Source organism: Macaca mulatta, chromosome 7 (genome assembly GCF_049350105.2).
Source record: "Macaca mulatta isolate MMU2019108-1 chromosome 7, T2T-MMU8v2.0, whole genome shotgun sequence".
Taxonomy (NCBI): Eukaryota; Metazoa; Chordata; class Mammalia; order Primates; family Cercopithecidae; genus Macaca; species Macaca mulatta.
The window spans coordinates 174,306,548-174,334,115 of NC_133412.1; the positions used below are offsets into that span (position 1 = coordinate 174,306,548).

General features: G+C 34.2%; 1 long non-coding RNA gene, 18 other non-coding genes and 3 pseudogenes across 27 annotated transcripts in view; all 22 read left to right on the forward strand.

Moving 5' to 3' along the window:
* The first annotated feature begins 3,333 nt into the window (after positions 1–3,333).
* LOC106999572 (uncharacterized) overlaps positions 3,334–27,568 on the forward strand; it is a 34,153-nt gene continuing 9,918 nt past the window's right edge. For 2 of the 9 annotated variants that reach the window (XR_013396543.1, XR_013396545.1), the window contains exons 1-20: positions 3,334–3,463; positions 4,298–4,333; positions 4,687–4,773; positions 5,688–5,769; positions 8,077–8,150; positions 9,006–9,082; positions 9,817–9,903; positions 11,088–11,173; positions 11,911–12,131; positions 12,626–14,548; positions 15,769–15,854; positions 16,421–16,491; positions 17,301–17,407; positions 20,664–20,750; positions 21,968–22,054; positions 22,926–23,007; positions 23,876–23,957; positions 24,571–24,619; positions 25,501–25,588; positions 26,422–26,508. This is a non-coding gene — a long non-coding RNA (uncharacterized LOC106999572). Of the gene's footprint in view, positions 3,464–4,297; positions 4,334–4,686; positions 4,774–5,687; positions 5,770–8,005; positions 8,151–9,005; positions 9,597–9,816; positions 9,904–11,087; positions 11,174–11,910; positions 12,292–12,625; positions 14,549–15,768; positions 15,855–16,374; positions 16,492–17,300; positions 17,408–18,169; positions 19,363–20,663; positions 20,751–21,967; positions 22,055–22,925; positions 23,008–23,875; positions 23,958–24,570; positions 24,620–25,500; positions 25,589–26,421; positions 26,509–27,568 lie in introns of those variants that run through there. The other 7 variants (XR_013396544.1, XR_013396546.1, XR_013396548.1 and 4 more) reach the window with 7 other exon arrangements.
* Positions 3,393–3,469, forward strand: LOC114679976 (small nucleolar RNA SNORD113/SNORD114 family; annotated as a pseudogene).
* LOC114679984 (small nucleolar RNA SNORD113/SNORD114 family) lies at positions 5,111–5,205 on the forward strand (annotated as a pseudogene).
* LOC114679947 (small nucleolar RNA SNORD113/SNORD114 family) lies at positions 6,388–6,459 on the forward strand. The gene has a single exon (XR_003732035.1). It is a non-coding gene; the product is annotated as a small nucleolar RNA SNORD113/SNORD114 family (small nucleolar RNA).
* LOC114679965 (small nucleolar RNA SNORD113/SNORD114 family) lies at positions 7,419–7,490 on the forward strand. Its single transcript, XR_003732051.1, has one exon. It is a non-coding gene; the product is annotated as a small nucleolar RNA SNORD113/SNORD114 family (small nucleolar RNA).
* Positions 8,473–8,547, forward strand: LOC114679967 (small nucleolar RNA SNORD113/SNORD114 family). The gene has a single exon (XR_003732053.1). It is a non-coding gene; the product is annotated as a small nucleolar RNA SNORD113/SNORD114 family (small nucleolar RNA).
* On the forward strand, positions 9,306–9,380 carry LOC114679960 (small nucleolar RNA SNORD113/SNORD114 family). Its single transcript, XR_003732047.1, has one exon. It is a non-coding gene; the product is annotated as a small nucleolar RNA SNORD113/SNORD114 family (small nucleolar RNA).
* On the forward strand, positions 10,222–10,295 carry LOC114679959 (small nucleolar RNA SNORD113/SNORD114 family). Its single transcript, XR_003732046.1, has one exon. It is a non-coding gene; the product is annotated as a small nucleolar RNA SNORD113/SNORD114 family (small nucleolar RNA).
* On the forward strand, positions 12,467–12,541 carry LOC114679968 (small nucleolar RNA SNORD113/SNORD114 family). The gene has a single exon (XR_003732054.1). It is a non-coding gene; the product is annotated as a small nucleolar RNA SNORD113/SNORD114 family (small nucleolar RNA).
* Positions 13,034–13,106, forward strand: LOC114679953 (small nucleolar RNA SNORD113/SNORD114 family). Its single transcript, XR_003732040.1, has one exon. It is a non-coding gene; the product is annotated as a small nucleolar RNA SNORD113/SNORD114 family (small nucleolar RNA).
* On the forward strand, positions 13,955–14,024 carry LOC114679961 (small nucleolar RNA SNORD113/SNORD114 family). Its single transcript, XR_003732048.1, has one exon. It is a non-coding gene; the product is annotated as a small nucleolar RNA SNORD113/SNORD114 family (small nucleolar RNA).
* On the forward strand, positions 15,163–15,237 carry LOC114679957 (small nucleolar RNA SNORD113/SNORD114 family). The gene has a single exon (XR_003732044.1). It is a non-coding gene; the product is annotated as a small nucleolar RNA SNORD113/SNORD114 family (small nucleolar RNA).
* Positions 16,185–16,256, forward strand: LOC114679956 (small nucleolar RNA SNORD113/SNORD114 family). The gene has a single exon (XR_003732043.1). It is a non-coding gene; the product is annotated as a small nucleolar RNA SNORD113/SNORD114 family (small nucleolar RNA).
* LOC114679969 (small nucleolar RNA SNORD113/SNORD114 family) lies at positions 16,817–16,891 on the forward strand. Its single transcript, XR_003732055.1, has one exon. It is a non-coding gene; the product is annotated as a small nucleolar RNA SNORD113/SNORD114 family (small nucleolar RNA).
* On the forward strand, positions 19,100–19,188 carry LOC114679978 (small nucleolar RNA SNORD113/SNORD114 family; annotated as a pseudogene).
* Positions 20,080–20,154, forward strand: LOC114679988 (small nucleolar RNA SNORD113/SNORD114 family). The gene has a single exon (XR_003732067.1). It is a non-coding gene; the product is annotated as a small nucleolar RNA SNORD113/SNORD114 family (small nucleolar RNA).
* LOC114679971 (small nucleolar RNA SNORD113/SNORD114 family) lies at positions 21,091–21,162 on the forward strand. Its single transcript, XR_003732057.1, has one exon. It is a non-coding gene; the product is annotated as a small nucleolar RNA SNORD113/SNORD114 family (small nucleolar RNA).
* LOC114679951 (small nucleolar RNA SNORD113/SNORD114 family) lies at positions 22,396–22,467 on the forward strand. Its single transcript, XR_003732039.1, has one exon. It is a non-coding gene; the product is annotated as a small nucleolar RNA SNORD113/SNORD114 family (small nucleolar RNA).
* On the forward strand, positions 23,348–23,419 carry LOC114679954 (small nucleolar RNA SNORD113/SNORD114 family). Its single transcript, XR_003732041.1, has one exon. It is a non-coding gene; the product is annotated as a small nucleolar RNA SNORD113/SNORD114 family (small nucleolar RNA).
* LOC114679966 (small nucleolar RNA SNORD113/SNORD114 family) lies at positions 24,936–25,007 on the forward strand. The gene has a single exon (XR_003732052.1). It is a non-coding gene; the product is annotated as a small nucleolar RNA SNORD113/SNORD114 family (small nucleolar RNA).
* LOC114679958 (small nucleolar RNA SNORD113/SNORD114 family) lies at positions 25,928–25,999 on the forward strand. Its single transcript, XR_003732045.1, has one exon. It is a non-coding gene; the product is annotated as a small nucleolar RNA SNORD113/SNORD114 family (small nucleolar RNA).
* LOC114679986 (small nucleolar RNA SNORD113/SNORD114 family) lies at positions 27,071–27,141 on the forward strand. Its single transcript, XR_003732065.1, has one exon. It is a non-coding gene; the product is annotated as a small nucleolar RNA SNORD113/SNORD114 family (small nucleolar RNA).

Sequence of the window (27,568 nt, forward strand, 5' to 3'; positions counted from 1 at the left end):
TGCTTAATTAAAAGTAAGAAAGTAATTATTATATTAGCTAATCCATATGTCAATGTCTTAGAAAATGAAATGAGGATGGCATGAGGTCAGTGGAGTGATTGTCTCATGGTTTTCACACCTATCCTATATTCCACAGAAAGGACATCATGATTGTGATTGTCTTTATTAACTTTGTCAGGAGAGTGAAGACCAATGTGGCCAGGTGTGGTGGCTCATGCCTGTAATCCTAGCACTTTGGGAGGATCAGGTGGGTGGATCACCTGAGGCTGGGAGTTCAAGACCAGCCTGACCAACATGGAGAAACCCCATCTCTACTAAAATTATAAAATTAGCTGGAAGTGGTGGCACATGCCTGTAATCCCAGCTACTCAGGAGGCTGAGGCAGGAGAACCTCTTGGACCTGAGAGGCGGAGGTTGCGGTGAGCTGAGATTGTGCCATTGCACTCCAGTCTGGGCAACAAGAGTGAAACTCCATCTCAAAAACAAACAAACAAACAAACAAAAAACCAAAAAAAAATGTAATTAGCTGTTAAAGTTCTTGCTATGGTTCAAGTGGTTTGCTTCCTCACTGTGTTATTAAGAAGTTTGAAGTATCTTTAATGAATGTCCTCCCTGACCACTGGCCCTGCCAGGCATGCTGCCGTCTGTTCTCTGGGACTTGTGAGTAGCACACTGCTCCTGTTATTTCATGTGATTTGTTAAGTTGTTTCTTCTGTGTCTCACCTGACCAACACACCCAGACCTAACTTATTTCCAGATTGGGTCTCTCCTAGAGCGTGCCTGTCTTGGTAGGAATAAACTGGACACAGACAAGAGCCTCCAGGGTGTCTGCCTGTATAAACAAGTTTTCTATGAGGGGGACACTGGGTCATAGATTGAACACTTGGGCATTACATCTGTGAAAATAAGTCTATAGTAGATTTCAGTAATTTTCAAGTATCTAATTATGGGGTTTTGGTAGATCCTGGGAATTTATTGCATTATTTGAAGGAAATAAATGAAAGAATCAGCAAAACATACAGACACACATATAAATATTAAAGATGAAGAGGATAAAGCTGGATTAATTACAAAAAATGTTACCAGACAGGAATTTTTGGTTCTATAATTCTGAAACACTGCAATACATTAAGAAACCAGTACATCAAGGGTGTCACCTGTCTAGGGTAGGGTAATATAGAGTAGTGGTTCTCAAATGTGAGCATTGAAGTGACCTGGAGGTTTTGTGAAAACACAGAAGGCCAGTTACATTCCCAGGATTTCTGATTCAGTAAGTTTGGTGTGGGTTCTGAGAATCCAAATTTCTAATAACTTACTTTCTATAGGTTCCAATAGTTTCCCAAGTCATGCTGACGCTGCCTCCTGAGAAGTATTTTCAGAATCACTGAGAAAAATGTATGAAATACATTTCATACATAGAGTCTTTGCTCTATGTCAGTGGTAATTTCCAGTTTGTTTATTTTATTGAGAAAGAGAAGGTAATTAATTAATTAAGCAATTAATATTTATTTATTTATTTATTTATTTATTTATTTATATTTGAGATGGAGTTTCACTCTGTTTGTTTCCCAGGCCGGAGTACAGTGACATGATCTCAGCTCACTGCAACCTCCGCCTCCCAGGTTCAAGCAATTCTCATGCCTCTGCCTCCCGAGTAGCTGTGATTACAGGCATGTGCCACTATGTCTGGCTAAGTTTTGTGTTTTTAGTAGAGACAGGGTTTCACCATGTTGGTCAGGTTGGTCTTGAACTCCTGACCTCAAGTGATCTGCCCACCTCGGCCTCCCAAAATGCTGGAATTACAGGCATGAGCCACTGCGCCCCGCCCAATTAATATTTAAAAGTCTAAGTAAATGAAAGGGGAACAACATGGCTCAATGGAGAAAATGTCTAATTTATGTAATATCATTGTTATATTGTACAAAATGGATGCACCTTAGGTGATTTAAGCATTCTGAAAAGACCAGGCTTTCTAGGATACTGCTACATTTTAGGAGATTAGAAATCAATGGAATTGGCACAGTCTTTGTCTGTTGAGTGGGTTTTCATGGGTGTTCATTGTACATCTTTAAAATGAGTAAATGATTATATACATGAATAAAATCAAACAAGAACAAGCCTATACTAACGACGAAGAACCAAAATTTAGGATTAATTTGATTTAGTGTTGTTTAGGATGGTTTCTAAAAAAGATCAAGTTCCTATCACAAATTGTTCTGTTTAGAATTCTACACTAGGTTTCCCTAAGCATTCCTCAAGTGATAAAAATGCAAGTTATGAAGAAGGGACACACAGGAACTAGAAGCACTTGTCAGTGTTTTAGTTCTGGTGGTTGATTCATGTTATATATAGAAAGAATATACACATTATGTGAGAAAAGGCCAAGGAAGGACCGATAATGCGAGTGGAATACATTCTGAAATGTGTTTTATGATCAAAGTATCTGTGACCTACAGCGGTCCACTACAAAGAGGGATTTAAGTGTTTACATCTGTAGGAATGCCTACAGATAGATTTCAGTGATATTCAGGAATCAGGTTCTCAGTCCTTGGTGCTTCATGGATTTTGATTTTGTTGTTATTCAATAAGTGAAAGAATAAACAAATATGTCAATGTATAACAATGAATAGAATGAAGTGTATCTAACTACGAAAATATGGAGTGAGGCAAGAATTATTGTTAATATACGTAGAACCACTGGAGTTCATTAAATAATGATATCTTTACCCCAAAATGTAACCCCTTAATGCATGAAAGGGGTTACATTTTGGGATAAGGTTAAGTAGGCAAGGTAGTGATGTATAGTAGTCAGGGTGCTTGCTTTGAGTCTGTGACAAGTTCAAGTGGTTACTTACTGCAGAGGGAAAAAGATAAATTATGCCATAAAATAATAAATATCTAAATGATTGAGGAAATGAAATGGGGAAGGCATGTATCAGTGGAAAGAATATCTCAGCTTTCTATTATTTGCATTGCTTATATTTCTCAGAATGAAAGCTCCTAGCACATTCTCCTGTGGTCATGAACTCTGTGTTAGGAGCATAGAAACCAATGTAAGAGTCAAAGCACTTCTCTTATTATGAGTGGTTTGTTTAAAAATACTCACTGTACTATTTACAAAACATGTTAAGGTTAGTCAAAGAAGTTGATTATGGTGTACTATGGCATTGATGTGAAATGTATGTTCATTAATGGATATGTACAACACAAATTAATTAATGAAGGTTATAGATACTGAGTGAATTTACTCTGTAGACAATTGTTATGGATATTTAAGAATATTGTTCTATGGAATTTGTGATTCATACACATTTATATTATTGTAATTATTCTATTGAAGAACTAATAAATCAACAAATATAGAAATGGATGAGGAAAAAGATGTCAAATCCTGAACCAGTGGTGATGGCTGGTGGCATATTTAGTCACAGATGATGAATAAATACATGCCTGAAACTCTGAGGTTAGTACCTAGACAGAGATCTAGTCTGTTATTTTTGATGGATGTAGTCCTGTAGAATGATTAGTTATGCACGAAGGTAATGTTCTTGGGCTTTTGTAGTTTATGAATTTTGATTGTATTGTTACAAAACAATTAATGACAAAGTTTATACAACTGCGTGAAGATGAAGACGGTGAAACATTGTCCAATTATGAAATATGAGGTGAGGACTGAAATACTATTAATATAATTTGAAAGTCCTAAGGTCCATAAGTAAATAAGTGTCACCTCTTTGGTACAGTATCATATAGACCAGGGGTCCCTGACCTCAGGGCTGCAGACCAGTACCAGTGCCTGGCGTGTTAGGAACCAGGCCACACAGCAGGAGGTGAGTGGCGGGCGAGCAAGCATTACCACCTGAGCTCCATCTCTTGTCAGATCAGTAGTGGCATAAATTAGATTCTCGTAGGAGCAGAACCTGTTGTGAACGGTGCGTGCCAGGGATCTAGGTCACATGCTACTTATGAGAATCTAATTCCTATGATCTGAGGTAGAACAGTTTCATCTGGAAACAACCCCTCCCTGGCCTGGTCCATGGGAAGTTTGTCTTCTACAAAACCCATCCTGGGTGCCCAAAATGTTGGGGACCACTGGTGTAGACAGTGAGAAGTAACAGTTAATGTTATTGTTCTGCATCAATGGCAAGTACCATCCTGTCCTATTTTTAGAAAAGACAAATAATAACATCAATTAGTAAATATTTATGTGACTAAATAAATGAAAGTTTGAAAGCCATTGTGAATGGAGAGAATGTCTCAATTTTTTAATCACTGGTTCTCCTTTGTATTCCTAAAGGTGGAAGCTGTCTGCAGTAGGAGCATGGAGACCAATGTGAGTAACAATCACATTTTGTCTCGGTTTGCGTGGTTTATCTCAGGGTATTCATTTTATAATGGCATTTGAAATATAATCAAACAGGGCCAAATGCACCCCAGTAATGAAGTTGGGATTGATGTATATTATGTTCTTTGATGTATATAAAACATTGAGTCTTTCTGTATCAATCAAGTTTTGTTTTCTGGGTTGGTTGCAAGTTTGACATTGTTCCTGTTCTTGAGACAGAGAGAAAGAATACAAATATATAATGAAAAATTAATAAATAAGTAAATGAAATTTGGAAAGGAGGGATAAATGCAGATAAGGTCTTAATTTTTTTTATCACATGTTCTGCTTTGTAATCCTAGAATGGATGCTCTTAAACTGATTTAAGCATGCTTCCATGGTCACAAGCCCTATGGTTGCCACGGGGCATTAGGAGCATGGAGACCAATGTGAGTAATAATCAAAGTTTGCATTTTGGTGTGGGTTGTTTGCTTAAGGGTATTATTCACTCACTGTATTATTGAAAAGAGTGAAATATGATCAGAGAAGACCAATTGTTGTACAGTGACAAAATTGATATAAAGCCCTATATAAATTAATGGATATATGAAAAACTGAAGATAATTAATAAAGGAGATACGTTGATGTAAGATGACTTTATATACGGACTAGAAATATCAAGGGCCTCCTTGAGTTTTGTGAATATAGGGCTTTAAAATTATTAGTGAATGAATTAACTAATCAATGGATAATGTGGAAGTGAGTGGAGAAAAAGAGAACAAGTCCTGGATCAATGATGTGATGACCACTAGTGGCGTATGAATCTTATGTGGCATATGAGTCTTATATAGTGAATACGTGTTTGAAACTCTGAGGTCTGTTGGGGAAGATACATGGCCCATACTCTCTTTCAAATTATGCTACATAAATGTTTCAGAAATGTTTTTCTTTGTGATAATTTCATTCTATTTTTATAATTGGATCAATGTGAGAATCAATAAACAAATATATAAATAAAGATAAGGTAGATGAAGCATTGTTCAGGTATGGCAGGATATATTATTAATATGTATTGAAAACAGTGAAGTCCAAAGAGAAATAAATGGCACATGCCTGTCACCTCTTTGGCCAATGATGACATAGATAGTATAATTATAGACAATGTTCAATTTTTTGATTAGTGGCAAGTTCAAAATTGTTCATTTTCTTAAGAGAAAATGAAATAAATATACCCAGATAATTACTGCCTAAATGACCAACTAAATGAAAGGTGAAAGGCAAAGATCAATGGTGATAATGTCTCAAATTTGTGATGTCTCATCTTGGTGATAATGTCTCATCTTCTCTGCTCTGTACTCCTCAGAATGAACCTAATTGTACTGTTTTAAGAATTCTTCCATGGTCCTCTGTTTGCACCATGCTTAGGAAGGAGCATGCGGACCCAGGTGATTAATGATCAAAGTTCTTGTCTTGGTGGTTTGTTGAAGAGTATGTCAGGTATTATAAAAAAGTTTGTAATAGGCTGAGCGTGGTGACTCACACCTGTAATCCAAGCACTTTGGGAGGCTGAGGCGGGTGAATCACCTGAGGTCAGGAGTTTGAGATCAGCTTGGCCAACATGGTGAAACCCCGCCTCTACTAAAAATACAAAAATCAGCTGGGTATGGTGGCCGGTAATTCCAGCTACTCAGGAGGCTGAGGGAGGAGAATCACTTGAACCCGGGAGGAGGAGGTTGCAGTGAGCTGAGATTGCATTATTGCACTCCAGCCTGGGCAACAGAGTGAGACTCCATTTCAAAAAAAAAAAAAAAAAAGTTTATGATACAAAGATGGCCAATGTTATCCCAAAGATAGATATGAGAGTTATGTAAAGTATTATATTGATAATGCATAGATGAAAAACTGAGGACAATTATATCAATGTTAGAATGATTCTACATACATATATGGAATATCCAGGTTATTCTTGTTTTTTTTTTTTTTAATCATAGGGACTTATTAGTGAGTTAACAAGTCAGTCAGTAGACAAGATAGAAATGAGTGGAAAAGGAGATGATCAGTCCTGGATCGATGATGACTGCTGGTGGCGTATGAGTCTTACATGATGAATACGTGTCTGGAACTCTGAGGTCCATCACAAAAGAAACTGAGCTCCTTCTGTAGTTTGAAATGATCCTATGTATATAGATGTCAGAGATACAGAATTTATTTGTTTTTGGTCTTTGTTTTTACTTATTTTCATTGTATTTTTATAGTTGCTCAATGTGAGAACCTATATATATATATAATTTCCATATATTACATAAAAAGATGAATAATGTTAATCATTGCCCAATTATTAAAATCTGTAGTGAGGCAAGAAACATTTCATATGTATTGAAAACATGGAGTCCAAAGAGAAATAAATGGGACATGCCTGTCACCTCTTTGGCCAATGATGATATAGCCAGTATAATTATAGACAGTGTTCAAATTCTTGGCCAGTAGCAAGATCGAATTTGTTAATTTTCTTAACAGAAAATGAAATTACTACGATTAATGAAATGAAATTTTCTTAACAGACAATGAAATTAATATGAAATCCAAATAATGATTGCATAAATGGCTAATTATAGGTGAAAAGCAAGAATCAATGGTGACAATGTCTCAAATTTGTTATCATCTTCTCTGTACTCATCAGAATGGATGTCCTTGTTCTAATTTGAGGATGCCTCCAAGGTCATGTACTCTGTTTGCACCATGCTTAGGAAGCAGCGTGCAGACCAATGTGAATAATAGTCAAAGTCCTTACCTTGGTTTGGGTGGTTTGTTTAAGAGTAATCAATGTATTATTTAAAAACGTGAAATACAGTCAAAGATGGCCAATGTTATTCCAGTGACACAGGAGTGACATGAAGTATTATATTGATGATGCATATACATAAAACAGGATAGTTAATGAAACACACCAGTGTTTGAGTGATTCTGTATACTGATGTGGAGTATCAAGAGTGTTACTGAGTTTTGTGAATCATGGGCCTTGAAAGTATTATTAGTGAATGAATGACTTAATCAATAGACAAGGTAGAAATGAATAGCAAAAAAAGATTGACCCTGAGTCAGTGATGACTACTGGTAGTGTATGAGTTATATATGATGAATACATATCTGGAACTCTGAGGTCCATCACAAAAGAAATCTGGCCCATTCCTTTTGATTCAGATGATCCTATGAATATGCAATGTGTTTGCTTTTGGTCTTTGGATTTGTTCACTTCATTGTATTATTATAATTGGATCAATGAACTAATTTATACATATACATGTACATATATGAAGGGGATGAAGTATTGTCCAATTATAAAATAAATGGTGAGGCAAGATGTACTATTATTTTTATATTAAAGCATTATATTAAAGCTTTAATATATTAAATAAATATCTAATATTAATGCATAATAAATGCAATATTTAATATACATTAAATATAATAATATATTAAAATATTATATTAAAGCACTGAAGTCCCAAGAGAAATAAATGTTACACCACTGTAACTTCTTTGACTAAGGATGATACAGATGGTATTTATAGATAATGGTCAACCTCAGGGTCAAGGAAAGTTGCACAAGGTGTTCATTTTCTTAAGAGAAAATGAAATAAGTATCCTTCAGATAATGATTTCTCAAATATCTTCCTAAAGGGAAGATGATAAACACAGATCAAGGAGGACTGTTTAATCTGTTTGTGATGTGCTCTGCATTGTGGCCTCAGGATGGATGTTTGCCAGCCGATTCCATGGTTACAAGCTCTACAGCTGCATCTATGTTAGGAGCATGAAGACCAATGTGAGTAATAGTCAAGCTCCTTCTTGTTTTGACCATTTAAAAATGTTATTTGCTATATTATTAAAAAGTATTAAACACAATAAAAGAAGGTGAAATATGCAATAATTAAAATTAGATTAAAAACTTTAGGTTAATTAATGCATATGTGAAACATTGAGCTCAGTTAATGAAAGAAATATGGTCTTTGTGGAAATGATTATATGAATGAATGCTAGGAATATTCAGGAATCTTATTCTCTTTTTGAAGACTTATGTGTATTTCCTTGTTAGTGAATTAGTCAACAAACAAATTAAGATGGTAATAGAGAAAGAGGGCTGATCCTGGACCAGTGATGGCGACTGGTGGTGTGTGAGTCATGCACAGTGAATATCATGTGTTGGGAACTCTGAGGTCCAATACAATGGGATCTTGTCCATTCCCCCTTATAAACAGATGTCAGGATACAGGATATACAAGGATCTTCTTCATGATCTTTGTGCTCATGAATTTAAAAAATATCATTGTAAAAGAATCAAAGGCAGGATGAATAAATCAGTGTGTAAATGAAGAAGATGAGGTGAAGCATTGTTTATTACTAAAATATGTACTAAGAAAAATGTATTTTAATTTAAACTGGAATGGATAATATAGGCATGGATGAAAGATATTATGTCTTGGACCAAAAATAACATAGATTGTGATAGGTTATAGTTATTACTTTCAATTAGTTGCAGCCTTGAAGTCTATTTTATTAATAACTATTACCGTTAATTAATAAAAGCCAAAGTGACAATGTAAATGAATGGTGAAGTGTATGGATTGATGGAAAGAATGTCTCAATATTTTGATTGTCTTCTCTGCTTTGCACTCTTCAGAATGGATGCACTGAGCTGATTATGAATTTAGCCCTGATCAAGACTTGTGTTGCTGTCGTGCTATGAAAGATTCCAGTGTGAGTAATAGCCACGATCTTGTGTTGTTTGGGTGGTTTGTTTAAGGATATTTACTGTGTCACTGAAAATTTTAAAAAGTCAGATAATATGTATATATATATAATGAATGTCAATTATAGACTTGAATTATGGGAACCATAAACTTTTATAATTATTACACATGAATTACTGAATTAATCAACGAATAATGTCTAACTGAATGAAGAGAAAGTGGGCCCTTCCTGGACCAATGATGATAAATACCGGCGTATGAGTCTTGGATGATGAATAATACATGTCTGGAACTCTGAGGTCCAACACAAAAGAAAGCCAGTTTTTTCCGCTCATGTATTTTCACTCTGTTATTATAATTGGATCAATAAAAGAATCAATGAACAAATATATAACTAAATAAAGATGACTCGTGTGAAGCATTGTCCAATTATAAAAATAGATGATGTGGCAAGAAATAATATTAATATATACTGGAAACTCTGAACTTCAAAGAGAAATAAATGGTACATGATTGTTAAATCTTTGGCTAAGTATGATGTAGACAGTAATAGGTAAATATCTGTGTTCATTTTCTGGGTCAGTGGCAAGATTGACATTGTTAGCCTACATAGGAGAAAAATAAACATTATTACAAATTACTAATTATGTATGACTGAATACCTGAAAAGAGGAATTGAAGGACCAGTGGAAAGAATGTTACAACCTTTTAAAATCATCTGCTCTGCTCTGTGATCCTCAGAATGAAAGCACTTGAGTTGATTCAAGCACTCTTCTATGGTCATGATCTCTGTGGTTGCCTCTGTGTGTTAGGAGCATACAGACCAATGTGAGTAGTAATTAATGTTGTTATACCAAATCCAGCAGCTTTTAGAATGGTATTTGCTGCATTATTTTAGAGTTTTAAATATAATCAAATAAGGGAAGTCTGTCCATGTTAAATATCAGATTGATATGAAGCATTATACTGAGTAATGCAGCTCAGTTAATGAAAGAAATTTGGTCTCTGTGGAAAGGATTATATAGATGGATGTTAGGGATATTCAGAATCTAATTCTTATTTTTCTTTTCAGATTTCTGTGTATTTCTTTGTTAATATATTAATCAGTAAATAAATTTAGATGGGAATAGAGAAAGAGGGCTGATCTGGACCAATGATGACCACTGGTGGCGTATGAGTTATGCACATGAATACCATGTTTCTAGAACTCTGAGGTCCAACACAAATGGGATCTAGTCCATTCATCCTTTGTGAAGGGATCCAATGGACAGGTATCAGGATATGCAAGGATCTTTTTCGGGATTTTTGTGTTAGTATTTAAAAAATACTATTTTAAAAGAATCAAGGGCAGGATAAATAAATGAACGTATAAACGAATAGAAATGAAGAGAGTGAAGCGTTGTTTATTGCTAAAATATGTAATAAAGAAAATGGACTATTGGTGTAAGTTAGAATGGATAATATATGGATGGAATTTATTATGTCTTGGACTAAAGATGACATCAACTGTGATGAATAATAGTTATTACTCTCAGTCAGTTACACATTTGAAGTTCATTTTATTGAGAGAAAAATAAGCAAATATTTCTATAAATTATTATTATTATTATTATTATTACTTTGAGACAGAGTTTGGCTCTTGTCACCCAGGTTGGTCTGCAGTGGCACAATTTTGGCTCGCTGCACCCTCAGCCTGCTAGGTTCAAGTGATTCCCCTGTCTCAGATTCCCAGGTAGCTGGGATTACAGGCGCCCGCCACCACGCCTGGCTAATTTTTGTATTTTTAGTACAGATGGGGTTTCACCATGTTGGCCAGGCTGATCTTGAGCTCCTGACCTCAGATGATCCACCCACCTCAGCCTCCCAGAGTGCTGGGATTATAGGCGTGAGCCACTGTGCCTGGCCCCATAAATTTTTAAAAACCAAAAAGATAGCACAAACGAATAGTGGAATATATCAGTCAGTGGAGAGAAATTCTCAATCTTTTATCATCTTCTCTGCTTTGTATGAAGATGGATCAGAATGAATGCATCAAGTGGGCTTAAGCATTCTGCTTGATGGAAAGCTGTATTGCTGTTGTGTTTGGAAAGAAACTAACGTGAGTAATAGCCAAAATTTTGGTCTTCCTTTGGGTACTTGACTAAAGGTATTCATAGTATTATTAAAAATTTTAAATTATTATAAAGTTAACCATGGCCCAATGGTTAAAATAATATAGAACAGTATGTTTATTAATCAATAATGTGCCACATAGAGGTGAATGAATGAAAGTGACATTGTCTAATGTGGAAAGGATTCTGTAGACAGACGCTTGGTATGTCTGGCATCATGTTCATAGGTTTTTGTGAATCATGTTCTTACTTTACTCTTATAAGTTGATTAATGATTTATTCAAAACAAAAGTAGAAATATATGAAAATTGAGACCAATGATGGCGTGAGCCATATACAATGAGTTAGACATGTCTGGACTTTGATGTCCAACACAAAAGACATATAGTCTATATTCTTGATATAAGGCATCCTCTAGGCCCATGTTGAGAATATCCAAGGATCTTGCGCTTGATCTTTGGGTTCATATATTTTCATTCCAGTATTATAATTGGATCAATGAAATAACCAATCAATAAGTAAATTAATGAAGTATTGTTCAAATTAAAAATATGTAGTGAGCAAAGAAACACTACTAATATATTATGAAAACACTGAACTCTAATTTGAAATAATTTTACATGACTTTTACCTCCTTAGCTCAGAATGGTGTAGATGGTATAAGTTACAGACACTGTTCATGTTCTGGACAGATGGCGATTTTGAATTTGTTCATTCTCTTAAGAGAAAAAAATACTCGAAATGTGTGATTACTGAAATGACTGACTGAAGGTGAAAAGCAAGGATCAGTGGAGAGAAAGTCCCAGATGTCTGTTCTCCTTCTTCGTTTTAAAATCATCTGTTCTGTCCTGTATTTCTCACACTGGACCCATCTGAGCTGATTTAAGAATTCTTCCATGGTTATGACTGTATGATTGAATCTCTATTAAGAGCTTGGAGACCAATGTGAGTAAGAGTCAAAATTTTTGTCATGGCTTGGGTGGTTTGTTTAAGGATGTTCACTATATTTTAAAAAGTGTGAAATATAATCACAAAAGGCCTAATGTAAACATCATGATTTGGGATTAACATGAATCATTATACTGATTAATACATATATGAAAAACTGAGGATAAATAATAAAATTTAAATACTGATTTGTGAATAATGATGGATACCTAACAAATAGGTATGCTTTTGTTGGAGGTTTGTGAATCATCAGCTTTAAAAAATATTATCGGTGAATTTATGAATTAATCAATAAACAATGTTGTAAAGAATGAAGAGAAAGTGGGCCTTCCTGGACCAATGATGACAATTGCCGGCGTATGAGTGTTGGGTGATGAATAATACGTGTGTAGAACTCTGAGGTCCAACATACAAAACACCTCAATAAGCAAGGATCAGTGGAGGAATATCTAATTTAAAAAAAACATCTTCTTTTTTTTTGTACTCCTCAGAGTGATAATCTCGAGGTGATTTATGCATTCTTCCGTGGCCACCAGCCTTATGGTTGCATCTCTGTGTTAGAGCTTAGAGATCAATGTGAGTAATAGTCAAAGTTCTTGGTGTGGTTTAGGTGGTTTAAGGTATTCACTGCATTACTAAAAAGTATCAAATATAGTCACATAAGGCCCGCTGTTACAAATGACACATATGAAGCATTATATTGATTAATACATGTGTGAAAAGCTGAGGATAATTAAAGCAGGAGATACATGGAGATGAGATGATAATATGTACAGATTAAGAATATCAAGGCTGTTCTTGGGGTTTTGTGAATCATAGGGTTTTGATTTATTGTTAGTGAACTAATGATTAAGTCAACAGACAACATAGAAATGAATGGAGAAAAGGAGGCCCAATCCTGGATCGATGATGACCACTGGTGGTGTATGAGTCATACATGATGAATTATGTGTCTGGAACTCTGAGGTCCTTCACAAAAGAAATTGGGTCTTTTTTTTCATTCTTTCTTATGTTATTATTATGACTGGGTCAATGAAAGAATCAGTAAACAAATATATAAATGAATCAAGGTAAAATGGGGGAAACGTCTAATTATAAAAATTTGTAGTGAGGCAAGGAATTTTGTTAATATGTGTAGAAAACACCAAAATCCAAAGAGAAGTAAATGGTGCATAATGGTTTATTTTGGCAAAGGATGATATGGACAGTATTAACTAGGTAATGTTTTTGTTCTGGGTCAGTGGCAAGTTCAAAATTGTTCATTTTAAGAGAAAAGGAAATAAATATACTCCAAGTAATGATTGCCTGAATTAATGACTAAATGGAAGATGATAAGCAAGGATCAATGCAGGATTTTCTCATTTTTTAATCATCTGTTTTGCTCTGTACTCCTCAGAATAGATGCTTTAGAGGTGATTCAATCTCTCATCCCTGCTCACCAGCATGTTGGTTGCATCTCGTTTTGGAGTATGAAGGCCAATATGAGTAATAGTCAATGTTCCTGTCTTTGTTGGTGTAGCTTTTTAAAAAAGTTATTTCCTATGTTATTAAAATGTGCTAAATATAACCAAAGAGGCCCAAACATGCCAATTTTACTATCAGATTGATAGACGTATTATAGTGATTGGTCAATATATGGACCAAAGAAGATCATTACCATGGAAGACAGTATGAAGAGATTTAGTCTGTGGAAATGAATCTATAGATGAATGTTAGGAATCTTTATGAATACTATTCTTGTGTTTTCTGACTGATGTGTATTTATTATTAATGAATTAATCAATGGATAAATTTGTATTAGTGTGAAATCAAAGAGATCCTGGACCAATGATGACAACTGGTGTGAGTCATGCATAATGAATACCATGTATCTGGAACTCTGAGGTCCAACACAAATGGCATCTAATCCATTCCCCATTTCGAAGGGATCTTATGCACAGATGTCAGAATCTATGAGGATGTTGTTGTTGATATTTTTGTTCATGAATTTTAAAAATATTATTGTAAATGAATCAAGGACAGAATAAATAAACAAATGTATAAATTAATAGAGATGAAGAGGGTGAAGCATTGTTTATTACTAAACTTCAGAGTAAGGAAAATGAATATTAATAGAAATGGAATGAGTAATAAGTTGATCAAGGATATTATGTCTTGAACTAAGGATGACACAGTTCTTGCTGTCAGTTGCAAGTTTTGAAGTTTATTATGTGAAAAATATATAAATATTAGCATAAATTGGTAAAAGCCTAAAAGGCAGTGCTAACAAATGGTAAACAACGTGGATTAATGGAGAGAACATCTCAATGTTTTTCTGTGCTTTCTACTCTTCAGAATGGATGCAGCAAGCTGTTTCAACCATTCTGTTGGGATCGAGATTGTTGTGTTGCCTCTGTGTTTGGAAAGAGACCAAGGTGAATTATAGTCAAAGTTCTTATCTTGGTTTCAACAATTTGTTTGAGGATATTCTTGGCATTATTATAAAATGTATTAAATTATTCAGTTAGAGAGGAGAGATACGCTCAAGAGAAATATTATACAACATGGTGATTGTAGTTAATGTTATACGTCATATTCTTGAAAAATGCTAGAGAGTAGCTGTTAAGTATTCTCACCACAAAATGATAACTATGAGATGTAATACATATGTCAGTTAGATAGATTCCATATCTAAGTTATTCCATAATGTATATATACTTCAGAACATCATGTTGTGCATGATAAATACATACAATTTTATCTGTCAATCAAAAAATTAAAAAGTCTTAAATTAATACACAGTTAACCACAGCTCTGTGATGAGTATGACCTGAAACAGTATGTTGTTTAATTTGTCATGTGCAACATTGAGGTCAATAAATGAAAGAGATCTAGTCTATGTTGAAAGTGACTCTGTAGATGTTATAGATATTCAAAGTCCTTGTTGTTGGCTTTGCATGAACCATGTATTTGTTTTTATTAATGTCATTAATATGATCATTTAATTGATAAAAATGTAGGAACACATGAAGGAGAGGAGACCCAATCATGGACCAATGATGACAAATGGTGGCATTGGAGTTATGGACGATGAATTACATGTGTCTGAAACTCTGAGGTCCAACACAACACATAATTAGTCTGTTCTGTCTGTTGAAATTGAGTTACAGAGAAATGTCAGGAATATATAGATAATATCCATGTATTGATTCCATAGATTGATATTTATTATTATCAATGGATCAATGATAGATTCATTAAACTAATATAAATTAATGTATAACGAACAAGAGGGTCAAGCATTGTCCAATATGAACATATGTGTGGAGGCAAGAAATGTTATTAATCAAAATTTAAAGCACTGACATTCATTTGCAAATAAATGGATAAAAGATATTACCACTTGTGGTAAGAATCATATAGAAATTGATAAGAGTTGATTTTATTGTTCTGGGTTAGTCCCGTGATGGAAGTATTCCTTTGCATAAGATAAATAAATATATATATACACACACACGCACACACACACACACACACATAGTGAACAAATAAATAACTACATGACCTAGTAAATGAAATGCAGAAAGCAGGAATCAAGAATCAATGGAGATAAGGTCTTAATTTTGTTATCATTTGCTCTGCTTCATACCCTTAGAATGAACACGCTCAGGTGATTTAAGCACTCTTCCATGGCTACGAGCTCTGTGGTTGCCTCTGTATATTAAGAGCACAGAGATTAAAGTGAGTAATGACTGACATTCTTTTCTTGGTTTCAATATTTCTTTTATCTTAAGATTATTCACTATATTATTAAAAAGCATGAAATATAATGAATGCAATTATAACTCAGTAATAAATATGAGATGTATGAAATATTATATCCATTAATGCATGTATTAAAAATAGGATAATTAATGAAACTGTTATGTTGATGTTAGAATAATTCTATATAGAAATTAGGGATATAAGGACTCTTCTTGAGTTTTTGTGAGTAGTAACACTATAATTGTATGATATAATGAATTAATCAATAAACAAATGTAGGTGACAGTAGAGTAAAAGGGCCAATCCTAGATCAATGATGACTACTGGTGGCGTATGAGTCATATACGATGAATACGCGTCTAGAACTCTGAGATCCAATGTGAAAGGATGTAATTCATTTACTCTGGTTGAAGTGATGCTGTAGCCAGTTGTCGCGACTATACAAGGATCTTGGTTTTGGTCTTCATGCTATACAGAGAATGTCTTTTGTTTTTTTTTGCCATTTTCTCTGATTTGTATTTCTCGGAATGGACCCACTCAAGCTGACTTGAGAATTCCTCCTTGGTCACAAGCTTTTGGGTTGCATGTCTGCATTAGGAGCCTAGAGAACAATGTGAGTAATAGCTAAAGTTCTTGTCTTGTTTTGCATGGTTTGTTTATGGGCAGTCACTATATTATTAAAAAGTGTGAAATATAATCAAAGAAGGTGAGCTGTAGCTTAGTAATAAGCATGGGATTAATATGAGGTATTATATTTTTTAATGTGTACATGAAATACTACAATTATTATTAACATTAAGAGATATTGAAGTGAGAATGATTTTAAGTACATGTTAGGGATATAAATCTCTTGAATTTTTGTGAATCAGAGTTTTAAAATTATAATTATTAAATCAATAAATAACTTAGAAATGAATTGAGTAAAAGTGGGCCCTTCCTGGATCAATGATGAAACTTGCCAGCATATGAGTCTTGGATAATGAATGATATGTGTGTGGAACTCTGAGGTCCAACACAAAAAGAAAAGTGATGTTTTTTTCCATGCACTTTCATTCTATTATTATAATCAGATCAATAAAAGCATCAATGAACAAAAGTATAAGTAAATCGAGATAAAATAGATGAGGCATTATCCAAATATAGAAATATGTGGGAAGGCAAGAAGTATTATTACTATACATTGAAATCATGAAATTCAATGAGAAATTAATGGTATGTGACTTTTACCTCTTTGGCTAATGATACACAGACAGTTTAAATTATAGGCAATGTTCATGCTCTGAGTCTGCGGCAAATCTGAAGTTGTTCGTTGTTAGAGAAAATGTAATATCCTCCCAAGGAATGTTTGCCTTAATTACCGGCTGAACGGTGGACACAAAGCAGGGAACCATGGCCATAACGTCTCAAATTTTTAATCAACAGTCCTACTTTGTGCACCTCAGAATGGGCTCACTTGAGTTGTCTCAAGCACCCCTTCATGCCCACAGGCTGTACGGTTGCATCTGTGTGTTAGGAGCTTGGAGTCCACTGTAAGTAATAGTCAATGTTCTTGGCTTGAGTACTTTTTTTAAGGATAGTTACTACAGTATTAAAAATTATACAGTATATTAAAGAAGGCCAACTGCAGCCCAGTGACAAACGTGAAATTGATATGGAGCAGTCTATTGATGAATTAATTCAATTAATTCATTTAAGAAAACTGAGGATATTTAGTAAAGGAGGTACATTGACCTGAGAATGATTCTATACACATATTAGGGACATCAAGGCTTTTTTCAGGTTTTGTGCATTATGACACTTTAAACACATTATTAGTAAATTACTGAATTAATCAATAAACAATGTAGAAACAAATGAAGAAAAGATGGGCCATACCTGGACCAATGATGATGACTGGTGGTATACGACTCAAAGGTATAAGAAGTGTTTTTGTTAGTGGCAAGTTCAGAGTCATTTGTTTCAAGAGAATATGAAATAAATATATTCCAAATAATGATGATTTAAGTGATAAAGGAAAGGTGAAAGGCAAGGATCATTGGAGGAATGTCTGAATTTTTAGATCATCTGTTCTGTTTACACTCCTCAGAATGGCTTCACTCCATCTGATTTAAGCACTCTTCTGTGGCATGTGCACTATGGTTGGTTCTGTGTGTTAGGAGCACGCAGACCATTGGGAGTATGCATTCATTTCCTCTCTTTACAAGGTCCAGTAAGTTGGTGTCAGTGACATACAAGAATCTTTGTGTTCATGCATTCTTTTTTTTGAGATGGAGTCTCTCTCTGTTGCTCAGGCTGGAGTGCAGCAGTGCGATCTCGGCTTACTGCAAGCTCTGCCTCCCAGGTTCAAGCAATTCTCTACCTCCGCCTCTCGAGTAGCTGGGATTACAGGCACCCGCCACCACGCCTGGCTAATTTTTGTATTTTCAGTACAGAGGGGGTTTCACCATCTTGCCCAGGCTGGCTTGAATTCCTGACCTCGTGATCCGCCCTCCTCAACCTCCCAAAGTGCTGGGATTACAGGCATAAGCCGCCACGCCCGGCTGTGTTCATGCATTCTTAAAAATTATAAGGAATCACTGATAGAGTAGATAAACAAATATATAATGAATAAACATCAAGGTGGTAAAGCGTGCTCATTGTTAAAATATACAGGAGGGAAAAATAGTATTAATATAAATTGGAACAAGTGTATTTTGTCTTAGACTAACAGTGATAACTGAAAGTGAGAATTTTGATGATTCACTTGTGTATTTCGTGTTTGATTTATTAAGAGAAAAATAAATATTGATATAAATTTATAAATGCCTGAATGACTATATAAAGGGATGGAGGTGTCTGTGGCTCAATGAAGAGAATATGTAATCCTCTCCTGTGCTCTGATTTGTATGTTCTTCCACGCTCACGAACTCTGTGTTTGTATCTATGTGTTAGGAGCATAGAGACCAGCATCAGCAGTGGTAAAAATTCCGTTGGTTTGAGTGATTCAAAGAATGTCAATCATGCTAATGTTTTATTTCAGGTTGATATGCAGTATTACGTTGATTAATGCTATGTGAAAAACTGAATTCATTTAAAGAAAGGGATTTAGGCTCTTTGTGATAGTATAGATGAATGTGAGTGATATTGAAGAGCTTATTTTTTGTGGTTTATGTGTATGTCTTTATTAATGAATTACTCAATAAACAAGTGTAGGTATGAATGAAGAGAAAGAAGGCCAATCCTGGACCATCGATGACAACTGGTGGCTTACGTGATTGTATATGCTGGTTGTATATGAAGAATAGTACATATCTGAAACTTTGAGGTCCAACACAAATAGAATCTAGTCCATTCCCATATATTATAAAGTGATATAATAGACGGATACCTGAAATGTACAAGGAGTTTGTGATTAGTCTTGTGTGCGAGAGGTTTAAAAATATTGTAAAAGTAGCAATGGCAGAATAAACAAATAAATGTACAAATAAAATAAAACAAATAAAAATGAAAAGGACAAAGCCTTGTTCATTGCTGAAATATGCAGTAAGGAAAATACTGTTAATGTACATTGGAATGGATAATAAATGGAGCAGGTGTATAATATTTCTGACTAAAGATGATAGAGACAATAGTAATAATTACTGATAAGTCATAGCCAGTTATTGCCCCAAGTCAATTACAAGTTTGAAGTTCATAAGAAGAAAAATAAATAAATATTACCATAAATTAATAAATACCTAAACGACTAAGTGAATGAAAGAAAGAAATTATAGATCAACGGACAGAATGTCTCAATCTTTTTATCATCATCTCCACCTAGCACCCTTCCATGCAGATGCAGTTAGCTGATTTGAGCACTCTGCAACAATCAAGTTTCTCATGTTAACTCCGTTCAAAAAGAGATCAATGTGAATATAGTCAGTCAGTGTTCTTGTCTTGGTTTCATTTATGTTTGTGAGTATTCATGGTATTATTAAAAAGTATTAATCAAATAGTTAATAACAAGTATAATGTAAAATATGATGTTGATTAATCCCTAATACTGACATCATTAAATGAAAAAGATGGAATGTATATGGGAAATGGTTGTATTGATAGCTGTTAGCACTATTCTAGCATTTTATTTTTGCATTTTTCTGACTCACTGATTTTCAGTGAATTAGTGATTCAGTCTCTGCAAATGTAAGAGTGAATGAAGAAAAAGTTGGCCAATGAGTACACACAGAACAATGATTACAGATAGTGGTGCAGGAGTCATAAACGATGAGTAATATGTGTGTGGAACTCTGAGCATCAACACGAAACGTATTTATTCTTTCTGTTTGGAATAATCCTATAGACAGATGTTTGGCATACATAAGGACCATGTTCTTATTTTAGATTCATAGATTTAGATTTATTAATATTAAAGAATTAATGATAGGACCATTAAACAAATATAAGTAAACAGATAAAATTGAAGAGAGTGCAGCACTGTTCAGCTATAAAAGTATGTAGTGAGGCAATCAATATTATTAATACAAGTAGAGAAAACTAACATCCATTAAGAAAATATTGGATCAAAGATGTTCCCTCTTTCTTTGGCTTAAAATCATATAGACACTAATAATAGTAAGAATCAATTTTATTATTCTGAACCAGTTCCTCTAAGTTCGAGGTTGTCCCTTTTGTTAAGAGAAAAAACATATACTTCATGGAAAATTATTAAGTACCTGAATGATCAAGTAAAAGAAATGCAGACAGCAAGAATTATAGAGGATGAGGTGTCTGTTTTTTAAAATATCGACTCTGCTTTGTTTTCATCAGAATGAGTGCGCTTGAGCCGATTGAAACATTCCTCCTTGCATCTTTGTTCTATGATTGCATCTATTTGTTAGTAGCACAGAGACCAATGTGAGTAATCATTAAAATTCTTCTCTTGGTTTGCATAGTTATTTCAAAATATTCAATGAATTACTAAAAAAGTGTATACTATAATCAAAGATGATGAGTGGTATTCTAGCAATAAATAGGGGACTCATGTGAAGCGTTATATTGATAATGCATCTACGAAAAACTGAGGATAGTGAATGAAACAGCCGTATCCTTATTAGAAGCATTCATTGTAGGGATTAGGAATCTCTAAGCTCTTATTGAGATTTCATGAACCACGATTTTAAAATGTATGGTCAGTGGATTAATAAATCATTAGTAAGTAATCAGAAGTGAGTGGAGAGAAAGAGCACCTATCCTGTGGGTTGATGATGACTACTGGTGGTGTATGAGTCATCTACAATGAATATGTCTCTGGAACTCTGAGGTGTGTCACAAAAGAAATCTAGCCCATTTTCTATGTTTGATACAATCCTTTAGATGGGTATCACGAGCATAGAGTGGGTTTGTTTTTGGTCTTTGTACTCATACATTTTCATTCTATTTTTATTATTGAGTTAATGTGAGAATCAACAAACAAATATAAAAATAAAGATATATTGGCCGGGCGTGGTGGCTCAAGCCTGTAATCCCAGCACTTTGGGAGGCCGAGACGGGCGGATCACAAGGTCAGGAGATCGAGACCATCCTGGCTAACACGGTGAAACCCCATCTCTACTAAAAAATACAAAAAAAACTAGCCGGACGAGGTGGTGGGCGCCTGTAGTCCCAGCTTCTCGGGAGGCTGAGGCAGGAGAATGGCGAAAACCCGGGAGGCGGAGCTTGCAGTGAGCTGAGATCCGGCCACTGCACTCCAGCCTGGGCGACAGAGCGAGACTCCGTCTCAAAAAAAAAAAAAAAAAAAAAGATATATTGGGTGAAGTGTTGCACAATTATAAAAATAGATGGTGAGACAAATACTATTAATATGTATTGGAAATAGCGAAGTTCAAAGAGAAATAAATGTTACATGTCTGTCACCTCTTTGGCTAATGATATAGAGAGGATGATTATAGACAGTGTTTGTATTCTGGGTCAGTGGCAAATTCAGAATTGTTCATCTTCTTAAGAGAAAGTGAAATAAATATACTGTACTCTAAATAATGGTAGCCTAAATGACTAAAGAAATGCAAAAAGCAAGGATCAATGGTGATAATGTCTCAAATTTGTTATCATCTTCTCTGCACTGTACTACTCAGAATGGACATTGTTGTTCTGTCTTGAGAATTCCTCTAGGGTCACATGCTCTGTTTGCACCGTGCTTAGGAAGGAACCTGCAGACCAATGTGAGTAATGGTCAGAGTCCTTATTGTGGTTTGGGTGGTTTGTTTAAGAGTAATCAATGTATTATTAAAAAGTGTGAAATATAGTCAAAGATGGTTAATGTTATCCTGATGGTAGACATGGCAGTGACATGAAGTATTATATTGATAATGGATGTATGAAAAACTGAGGATAATTAATGAAACAGATAATATCAATGTTAGAATGATTCTGGATACAGATCAGAAATATCAAGGCTGTTCTTGGAGTTTTTCGAATCATAGGCTTTGAAATTATTATTAGTAAATTAATGAGGCAACCAACAGACAATGTAAAACTGAATGGAGAAAAGGAGGGCCAATCCTGGATCAATGATGACCACCGGTGGCGTATGAGTCATATGTGATGAATACGTGTCTGGAACTCTGAGGTCCGCCACAAAAGATATCTAGTCCATTCGCTCTGTTTTACGTGATTCTATAGACTGATGTCAGGAATATAGAATGAAGTTGTTTTGGTTTCATTTTCATTCTAATGCAAGAATCAATAAACATATAAATAAAGATAAAATAGGGGAGCATTGTACAACTATAAAAATACGTGTTGAGGCAGGAAATACTATTAATGTATATTGAAATTGGTGAAGTCCAAAGAGATATTGTACATACCTGTTACCTCTTTGGCTTATAATAATATAGACAGAATAAATTATAGATAATGTTCAAATTCTTATTCACTTGCAAGATCAAATTGTTCTTTTTCTTAGGAGAAAATGAAATAAATATTAGTCCACCTAATGAATGCCTAAAGGACAGATTAAAGGCAAGGTGAAAAGCAAGGATCATTAATGAGAAAGTCTCAGTTTTGTTACCGTCTCTGCTCTGTATTCCTCAGAATAGATGGCCTGTGCCGACGGAAGGATTCCTCCCTGGTGACGTGGTGTGTCTGCCTCTTGATTGGGAGCAGGCAGACCAATGTGAGTAATCAAGTTCTGGTCTTAGTTTGGGTGGTTTAGTTAGGAGGACTTGATGTATTATTAAAAAGTCTGCACTATAATCAAAAATGGCCAGCTGCAGCCCAGTGATAGAAATAGTAGTGATATGAAGCATTATATTAACAATATGTATTTGAAAACCTGAGAGTAATTAATGAAACATTTATCAGTGTGAGAATGATTCTATATGTAGATAAAGAATATTAATATTAATGCTGTTCTGAGGCATTTGTGAACCAAAGGTTTTAAAATTATTATTAGCGAATTAATGAATTAATCATTAGACAAGGTAAAAGTGCACAGGGAAAAATAGGACACATTCTGGATCGATGATGACTACCGGTGGCGTATGAGTCATACGTGATGAATGCGTGTCTGGAACTCTGAGGTCCGTCACAAATAAAATCTGGCTTATTCTCGGTTTCGAATGTTGTTATAGACAGATTTTAAAAATATAGAATGTTTGTTTTTTCTATGTGATTATGTACCTTTCTTCTATTTTTATAATTGGATCAATGTGATAATCAGGAAACAAATATATAGTAAATATAAAATGATTGAAACACTGCCCAATTATAAAAATTTGTGGTAAGGTTAGAAATGCTATTAACATGTATTAAAATCAGTGAAGTCTAAAAAGAAATGAATGGTATATGATACAGATAGTATAAATTATAGACAATGTTCATATTCTGAGTCAGTGGTAATTTTGAAGATTTTCATTTTATTAAGAGAAAATAAATAAAACAAATATACTCCAAATAATGATTGCCAAAGTGACTAATAACAGGTGAAAATCAGGGATCAATGTTGAGAATTTTTTTATCTTTTCTGCTTTCTATCCTTTCAGAATGATGCACTTGTTATGATTTGAGAATTCCTCCATGGTCACGTGCTCTGTTTTTATCATGGTTGGGAGCCTACAGACCAATGTGAGTAGTAATAAACATTCTCATCTTGGCTTGAATGGTTTGAATGGTTTGAGAGGACTCGATATTATCAAAATATTGGATTGTCTTGAATCCCTGACCTCAAGTGATCCGCCCACCTCAGCCTCCCAAAGTGTTGGGATTACAGGCATGAACCACAGCATCTGGCCAGAAGCACTCTTGATATCTTTTGACACAGTGAAGTCCACAGAGATATAAATGGCATCTTCTGGTGACCTCTGTGGCTAATGATGGTATAGACAGTACAAATTATAGAAAACATTCAATTTCTGGGTCAATGGCAATTTCAGAATTATGCATTTCTTTAGATAAAATAATATACTGCAAATAATGACTGCCGAAATGACTGACTAATGATAGGTGATAAGAAAGGGTCGGTAGTGACAATATCAAAATAGGATAATAGGATAATATCAAATATATTTAATATTTGATAATAAATATATTTTTTATATTTAAAATAGGATAGTATAAAAATAGAGGATAGGATAGATAATAGGATAATATGGAAATAGAGGATAACAAAAGTTATCTTCTTCTCTGCTCTGTATTCCCTGGAATGATTGCACTTTGCTGATTGAGGGATTCCTTCAAGGCCATGTGCTCTACTTGCACCGTTTTTGGGATGGAGCCTGGAGACCTAGGTAAGGAATAGTGGAAGTCCTCAGCTTGCTTTGGGTGGTTTCTTCCAGAGGGTTCAATATATTATAAAAAGGTGTATACTATAATCAAAGATGAGCAACTGTATTTAAATAAACATGGGCATGATGTGAGGATTATATTGAAGATGCATACAAGAGAAACTGAAGATAATTGATGAAATAAATATTCCTACATATTAGGATTATCATGGCTATTCTTGTGGTTTTGTAAATCATAGGGCTTAAAATTATGATTAGTGAATTAACAAATTAGTCAATAGACAAGGCAGAAATGAATCCAAAAATAGAAGATCAGTTCCGGATCGATGATGACTACTGGTGGCGTATGAGTCTTTTGCGATGAATACGTGTCTAGAACTCTGAGGTCCGTTGCAAACAAAATCTAGCCTGTTCTGTATGTTTGAAATTATTTTACAGACAGCTGTCAGGAGTATAGAATGTATATGTTTTTGGTATTCGTGTTTACATGTTTTGATTCTACTTTTACAATTGATCCATATGAGAATTAATAAACAAATGCAAATCAAGATGAATAAATTCAAGCATTGTCCAATTATAAAAATTAGGGACAAGGTAAGAAACATGATTAATGTATATGAAACAGTGACATCCACAGAGAAATAAACGGTACATTCCTGTGGCTTCTTTGGCTAATGATGGTATAGACAGAATAAAATATAGGTAATGTTCAACTTCTGCATCAGCGACAGTTTCAAAATTATTCATTTTATTTTCAGAAAATGAATTAAATATACTCCAAATAATGATTGCATGAATGGCTAATTAATGATAGCTGAAAAGCAAATATCAATATTGAAAGTGTCTTAATTTTGTTACTCTCTTCTCTGGTCTGTATTCCTCAGAGTGAACAACTTGTGCTATGTTAAGGATTCCTCCATGATCACGTGCCCTGTTTGTACACCATGCTTGGGAAGATGCATGCAGACCAATGTTAGTAATAGTCAAAATTCCTGTGTCGGTTTGTGTGGTTTGCTAAAGAGGACTCAATGTATCATGAAAAAGTGTATTATATAGTCAATGATGGTCAACTATGTCCCAATGGTATTTATGAGAGGTATCTGAAATATTTATTGATAATGCATATATGAAAAACGGAGAAGAATTAATGAAACAGATATATCTATGTTAGAATGATTCTGTGTAAAGATAAGGAATATCAAGTCTGTTCTTAGGGTTTCGTGAATCACAGAGTGTAAAATTATTACCAGTGAATTAATGAATGAATCTAAAGACAACATAGAAATGAATGGAGAGAAAGAGGGTCAACCCTGGATCGATGATGAGTACTGGTGGAGTATGAGTCACATACGATGAATATGTGTCTGGAACTCTGAGGTCCATCACAGAAGTCAGTTTCCCTCAAGTAACTCTAGACAGATGGCAAGAATATAGAATGAATTTTTTTTGTTTATGAGTTTTTATTGTATAATTGGTTCAATGAAAGAATAAAACATGTGAATAAATAAAATAAATAAGCTAAGCATTGTCCAACTATAAAAATGTGTGGTGAGGCGTATTTAATATGTATTTAAATTGATGAAAGCCAAAAAGAAATCTAACATACCTAACCTTTTTGGCCAATAATGAAGAGACAGTATAAATTAATATGCCGTTTTCATGTTCTGGGTTAGTGGCAAGTTCAAAGTTGTTCATACTTCAAATAATGATTGCCTAAATGTTTAACTAAAGATAGGTGAAAAGGAAAGATCAACAATGAGAAAATCACATGTTTGTTATTATTTTCTCTGCTCTGCACTCATCAGAATGGACATACTTGTGAAGATTTAAAGATGCCTCCAAGGTCACGTGCTCTGTTTGCACCATGCTTAGGAAGGAGCATACAGACCAATGTAAGTAATGGTCAAAGCTCTTGTCTTTGTTTGAGTGGTTTAAGATGATTCAGTGTATTATAAAAAGGTATAATATATTATAAAAATATATTGCAGGAATATATTATATATATTTCTATACTATAATGTATTATAAAATACATTATAAGAAGATATAATACATTGTAAAAGATATAATACATTATAGGAATATAATATAGGAATATATTATATATAATATATTCCAATATAGTATAGGAATATAATGCATATATAATATATTCCAACATATTTTAGAACTATAGTCTGTAATATATTCCAATATATTATAGGACTATAATCAAAGATGGCCAACTCTTTCCCAGTTATAGGAGTGATATGAAGTACTATATTGAAAAAGCATATATGAAAAATGGAGAACAATTAATGAAAATATATATCAACACTATGATTCTATGTAGGGATTAGGAATATCAAAGCTCTTGGGCTTTTAAAAACCAAAGATTTTAAAGTTATTATCAGTGAATTAATGAGTTAATTATTAGACAAAGTAAAAATGAATAGAGAAAAATAGGAAGAATCCTGGTTCAGTGGTGACTACTGGTGTCGTCTGAGTCATACGATGAATACGTGTCTGGAACTCTTGAAGTCCATCACAAAGTCAGTTTCTTCTGTTTCACATGATTCTATAGGTAGATGTCAGAAATACAGACTCAGTGTGTTTTTGGTCTTTGTGTTTTATGCAGTTATATTTTATTTTATAATTGGACTAGTGAGAGAATCAATAAGCAAATATTTGAATACATAAAGATGAATAAGGTTAAGTATTGTCCAATTATAAAAATATTTGGCAAGACAGCAAGCACGGTTAATATGTACTGAAACAGTGATAGCCAAGGAAAAATGAGTGATGCATGCCTGTGACCTCTTTGGCGAGTGATAGTGTAGACAGTATAAACTATAGATAATGTTTAAGGTATGGGTCAGTGGCAAGTTCAAAACTGCTAATTTTCTGAAGAGAAAATGAAATACACTTCAAACAATGATTGCCTAAATGACTCATTAGATGAAGATGAATCAT